At 43.8% G+C, this 6,303-nt stretch overlaps 1 non-coding gene across 1 annotated transcript; it reads right to left on the reverse strand.

Moving 5' to 3' along the window:
* Positions 1 to 5,712: 5,712 nt before the first annotated feature.
* LOC147451736 (U2 spliceosomal RNA) lies at positions 5,713 to 5,907 on the reverse strand. The gene has a single exon (XR_015189073.1). It is a non-coding gene; the product is annotated as a U2 spliceosomal RNA (small nuclear RNA).
* Positions 5,908 to 6,303: the final 396 nt, after the last annotated feature.

Here is a 6,303-nt window from a genome sequence, read left to right on the forward strand (position 1 = left end):
TATGCAGGAGTCTCAATGCAAGGTGTCACAGATAGGAGCAGAGACTGACGACTCTCCTTGTCCGACAGATCAAATAAACGGGACCAATAATGAAAGTAAAGCAATTTAGACACCCGGCAAGAGATCTAATTAAGCCTCCTTATAAGAGATCACTGTAACCGAGTATTGCCATGAAGAGTCCAAGAATGTACGACTGTAAACAAGTCTCCTCTAGGTTGAGTGGAAAAAAAGCAAGTACAAGCCGCTCTCAGGGTGAAAAACCACCACATGGTCCCAAGGAAACACAACCCCCCCAACGCATATATCCCCTCCCCCCCCCAAATCTCTCTCTCTCTCTCTCTCTCTCTCTCTCTCTCTCTCTCTCTCTCTCTCTCTCTCTCTCTCTCTCTCTCTCTCTCTCTCTCTCTCTCTCTCTCTCTCTCTCTCTCTCTCTCTCTCTCTCTCTCTCTCTCTCTGTCTGTGTGTGTGTGTGTGTGTGTGTGTGTGTGTGTGTGTGTGTGTGTGTGTGTGTGTGTGTGTGTGTGTGTGTGTGTGTGTGTGTGCGCGTGCACGCACGCATGCGCACTCCACAAACAGCCCGGGGGCACATCCACATCTCTCTGACTGCATGGGACCCCGCCCCTTCAACGCCATCGTGGGGTATCCTCTTATACTCCAAACAAAAGGGGGAGGGCCCATGCCCCCCCCCCCCCCCCCCCCCCCCCCCGGGTGTATGAACAAGCCCCAATTGGGCACTGCCATAGTCAATCGACATCGCCAAACGGATGCCACAATCCACCATCGGTGACAGTGGCTCCAACATTAATCACCATCTCATTGTGGGCACACATGCGAGAAGGCCACCATAGCAGCGCCCCACGGGCAAGGAGGGGGAGGAATCCATAGCTCCATCTCTCTCCCTCTTGGATACTTAGTTTCTCCCTCCAATATATATACCACACCTCCTTTGGACTCTATTGCACATATGGTTTAATCCCACGCCACGTGGCAGTCTCCCATGAAGTGCACCTTCAAGGGTTACCCAAAACCACAAAATTTCCCAAAAAAATCCCCATTTTCCCTGCTACTTTGACCTAGTCCCATTTCCAACTCCAATGTTAGATGGCCATGGTATAAAGCCAACGTGGAAGGTGACTCTGATCCATCAGGACCTTTGTGCATTTTGGCAAGTTGACAATAGTAAACAATCGTTCCCAAATGGGAAAAAACCATATGTAACCGCATCTCCTCTGCCAACTGTCAGCTTCAAACTTTAATATCTTGATGATCGCAACTCTGTTTGGCAGGCCGTCACTTTTGTCTAGCTCCACAAGCTTCACACTACCTCTACAAACCCTTGGCAAGCTTGAAAAACATATGATGGCACGTTTATAGAGGCAATCAAAATGGTGCAGCAGAAATATTTAAGCTTCTCATATCTTATCCATTTGGGATCCAATTACCAATCCGAAAAGACCGACATACTCCATTCTGTTGCACTCATCCATTCTGTTGAGAATCTGTGAAGCACCCTTTTCTTCAAACTGTCATATCTTGAGTTGTACATTACAGATTGACAGGCCCTTTGGACTAGCCTATAAAGCACTTTGAAAACCACCTTTTGTACTTTCATTTATACACTTTAAGCTCTCCAATTAGCCAATTTGAGAAGCCCCATGGAAGAGCACGTTGGTCAAAATATCCCAAAACTGCACACACACATGGATCCACCTGTGTGCCCTTGACCTTCATACCTCCTTTATCACCCCCCGGGGGATTCACCATGGAAAATTTATCGCACCACGTAAGTGCAGGGGAGGGGGGTTTTTTTACAAGTTACATAAGCGTATAAGTTAGGGGCAGGCACCCAATAATTTATCTCCCAATCTTAAAAATAAGGGAGGGGGGTATCATATTTAAGAGAGGGGGGGGGGTACCTGAACCGGGTTGATTACTTTGTAATAATTGGTCACCGATCTGTACTAGAATTCAGATGAATTTAGGGAAAGTTTTTTATCAGGTCACACATCAAATTTTGCATCAAGCCAGTCATAAATAAGGGATAATTTGGAGCAGGTCAAGGGTTGATTTACACCAGCTGTAGATGGGTAAGAATTGGATGAGTAGCTAGAGTGCAGGTTGATCGGGCACATAATTTGAAAGTCAAACTAAGACACATTGAGGGTATATCTAGTTATCAACAAAAGTGGTTCCTTAGTACGTTGCAATTCACTATGCTACACACTCTTTGACTAGTTTTACTCAGTTAGATTATGTGCGACCTAAATTTTATATATAAGATAGGGGTATGATAGTTTTCTTCATTGATTGTCGTATAAGCGTAGAAAGGGGGGTCATATTCCCTAATATGAGTCGTATATAGGGGTTTTATCAAAGTTATCCGCTCGCAGGTGGCGTCCTGTTTTGTATTATAAAGAGTGAATTCCCCCGGGTATCACCCTAGCATACACTTTAGACACCCATATCCCTACTTCTTGCTCTTCCTAGCACAGACTCACTTTATCTACACCAATGTCCCCAAAAGCAGCTTTCAAAAAGTAATGCTCAAAAGTTCTGAAAGTCAATGCTTTCAATAGTTGGCGCAAAGCTCCCAACATTGAGCTTGCCACGTCAACAACGTGTGGCCCATGTCTTCCACCAGGAATTGTGCCACGTTTTGTGCTCATTATGGCCTTGACTCAGGTTCACCTTTTTGTTCACAAGCTCTCCTCTTTTCTTCCAGTCCAGAAGCAGACATGCCACATCACCAAGTTGTGACATATGCGGGAGCACAAACTCATGACTCTCCTTTTCTGACAGATCAAGATATTGGAACCATATCACCATGCATAGGCATATAACCAGGATCACTAATGAAATTAAAGAAATTAATCCCCTTGACAAGAGATCTAATTAAACCTCTTGATAAGAGATCTCTAAAGCCGAGTATTTCCAACAAAAGTTCTAAAAGTCAAATGCTTTCATTAATTGACAGAAAAACTCCCAACATCCAACCTGCCACGTCAACAATGTACAGCCCGTGTTTTTTTGCCATGAATTGTGACATGTTTGTGCTTACTAAGGCTCAAAGAAAACATACCTAAACCTAGCTGCAACCACAAGAAAACACCCATGGGTCTCTCCCATCAATATATACAATATAGATTGACCTTTGGTGCTATTATGGCTAAGGTCAAGTGTAGGCCTCGGACTGTTTAGATGTTGGTGGATCCCGGTCTTCTCCTCCAATTGCTTGCAACCCATGACTATAGCTCTATCCCGCTTGCATAACTAACATAGAGTCCTAATTATTGCATCACCACATTGTTCGATAAATGACGAGAATTTACCCTTCAAATAAACCACCTATAAGAATGCACCTTGTTTCTATTGTGGACATGGTGGTACTCATACCAATGTGTACTTATCAAGTAGGCATGAGAAGTATGAAACATGCTCTAAATATATAATGACATTGCTGGCAACCTTTAGTGTATATAGTTTCTTCATTAGACAAGGCTCCTTTGGGATGTGAATTTATATCAAACGTGGTTGCCAAAGTAAAGATAATTGCCCATTTTAGTGAGGTTAAGATCTTGAAAAGATTATTAGCTAAGGGCACATGCCAATTGTTGGCTTGGATCTATATGAATATGCTCATGCTCATCTTTAGTGACTATCTTCCAAATTATTTCCTTCCTTGTGATTGTAGCTTGGTTTCCCATGGGAAGAGACATGTGATGGAGAATTGCTTGATACCAATGCCATACTTGGATTACCTTATATGGTAGAGAGAGAGAGAGAGAGAGAGATGTACAAATGTAGAACATTCCCACTAGTAGAAGCTCTATAGAGTGAGATACCAGCCCATATTGCCCCCCTTTAGCTCACGGGTGAAGTGAATAGTTTAGATGACGTCTAGTAGAAAAGAAATGGGTAAACATGGTAGCAATAAGGAAAAAAACTAGCATGGTCTTTGCTAGATTCAAAGGTGATATGCGTCGACATGATCAAAAGCAAACAATCCACACGTCTCAAATGATGAAAAGAAGCTGCCATTGCATAGAGAAAATTTAGTTAATTGAAAGGTTGTCCCACACATGAGCTATAGGCTCAACTTGCCGGTTGGCCAATACTCCCTCTTGAGACAAATCCTTAGCGAAAGAGAATAAAAAATCCCCCCACCATAACCACTTTTTTAAAACAATTTTTGATGCAATAGGAAATATGCCTAGGGTGGTACGGCTCCTCCGTTCAGGCATGGTCATTGTCTAAGATCTTTTTCTGATACCCATATTTACATAGAAAAAAACCTCGAGCAAAAAAAGGTTATATGCAATTCCTCCTTAGAGGCTCGTTCCCATAAAGAATATTGGCGCACAAAAACATTACAAAGATGTCATTCCGCTTCAAAAAAATAATGATGCAAGAAGTTTGGAAAGGCTCCTTCTGTGTTTGGCCGTCAACACTTCCTTGTGATTGTAGCTTGGTTTCCCATAGGAAGAGACTTGTGATGGAGAATTGTTGATAGCAATGCCATACTTGGATACCCCTTATATGGTGGAGAGAGAGAGAGAGAGAGAGAGAGAGATGTACAAATGCACAATGGAAGGTGTCTTATACAACCAAGTGTATGGAGAACTTGCAGGAATACTTCTTAGATACTATCCCATATTGCCCCCCCTTTAGCTCATGGTGAAGTGAACAGTTTTAGTAGATGACTTCTAGTGGAAAAGAAATGGGTAAACAAGGAAAAAAAAACTAACATGGTCTTTGCTAGATTCAAAGGTGATATGGATCGACATGATCAAAAGCAAAACAATCCACACATCTCAAATGACGAAAAGAAGTTGCCATTTCTTTAGAATAAAATTTAGTTAATTGAAAATTGTACACACATGAGCTGAGCTTCAGGCTCAACATGTTGGCTGGACCTTATTCTCTCTCGAGACCAATCCTTAGCAAAAGAAATTAAAAAATCCCCCCACCATAACCACTTTTAAAACACTTGGATGAATAGGAAGTATGCATAGGGTGGTATGGCTCCTCCGCGGAGGGACATGATCATTGTCTAAGATCTTTCTATGATGCCTCCCATTGGTATCGAGCCATTCCGTTGAGGGGCGACAACTTCGATGAGAGAGAGGTCTTGGCTTGTCAGGATTCCGGTGCGTATGGTTTATGCAAACTTCATTACCAAGGATTTAGGACCTGCATCAGATGCAACCTCAACATGCGCTTTGACAGGATGCAAGAAAGTAACACTTTCAATAAGTGATGGCAAAAGCAAGCATGCATCTTCTAGAAAACACAACCTCCCAGTAGGCCTAAGAGCCTTGCAATCTCAATGCAAGATGGAATCACCGTCACTGATAGGGCATCTGTCCTTCTCGCCCATGTTTGCTTGGCACGCTACTATTATTCTGCCTAGTCTGGGCAAAGCCGAGATGCACAAGTGCGTGGGATGAGCCTTGGAAGCCCTTCTTGCAGTGTGTGCTTGTATGCCTAGACATGACACCCTTTGTTGGGCTAGAGTTGTTTCTGCTCGAGAGATGTAAACTTCACCGTCATGCTCTCTGATGTGCTATCAAGCCTCTTTTTCTCAAGCAATCCCGATTGGCATGTCTCAAAGCAACGAAATCCAATTCGTCATCACCACTGCTCATCACAGCAGACAAGTTTCAAAGCGTTTGTGGGGCCATCGCAGAAGAGATTTGAGTTTGAAAATTTGGAAGGGGGGGCCCAGGCCTCTGAGGCAGTGCAATACAGAGGCGACGCGCGCAGCCCCCGGGCAGCAAGCTGCCGGGAGGGGCTGCCCCCGTGAGAAAAATTAGGTTAATATCATGTGGCCCGATGGACCACGTATCTGATATTAAACTGATAAGAACAGATACTACACTTGATCTTAGCCAAAAGCCGAGAAAGGGTATGCGCTACCCCGTGCTCTCTGGCTTTTATACCTGCTCCGCCCCACGGTTGCCCTGTGGGACTGATGCCACGCCGCCTTATTGCATTGAGATAATTCCCTACTTTGGAGTCGTGGGTGCATATACAACCACCAGAAAACTGCTCTCTCCTAGTGCCCGCGGCAAAAACACGTACCCGACGATCCTACGTGTGTTTACACATCATGATAATAGCCAAGAAGGAAGAAATGATACTCAAAAGGTATGCGTGTCGCAATTTTCTATCTATACCTCATGGCTATCTAGTTACAACTAGTAGAGATGAAAACCATGCTCGTATGTACTTCTTCTTCCATCTCCATGCCCACTTGTGTTTGTGTGAATTCTTCACTAGCGTCTTAATGCTCTTGGTGGAGAG

This window comes from Adiantum capillus-veneris, chromosome 8 (genome assembly GCF_014529385.1).
Source record: "Adiantum capillus-veneris isolate H3 chromosome 8, ASM1452938v2, whole genome shotgun sequence".
Classification (NCBI taxonomy): domain Eukaryota; kingdom Viridiplantae; phylum Streptophyta; class Polypodiopsida; order Polypodiales; family Pteridaceae; genus Adiantum; species Adiantum capillus-veneris.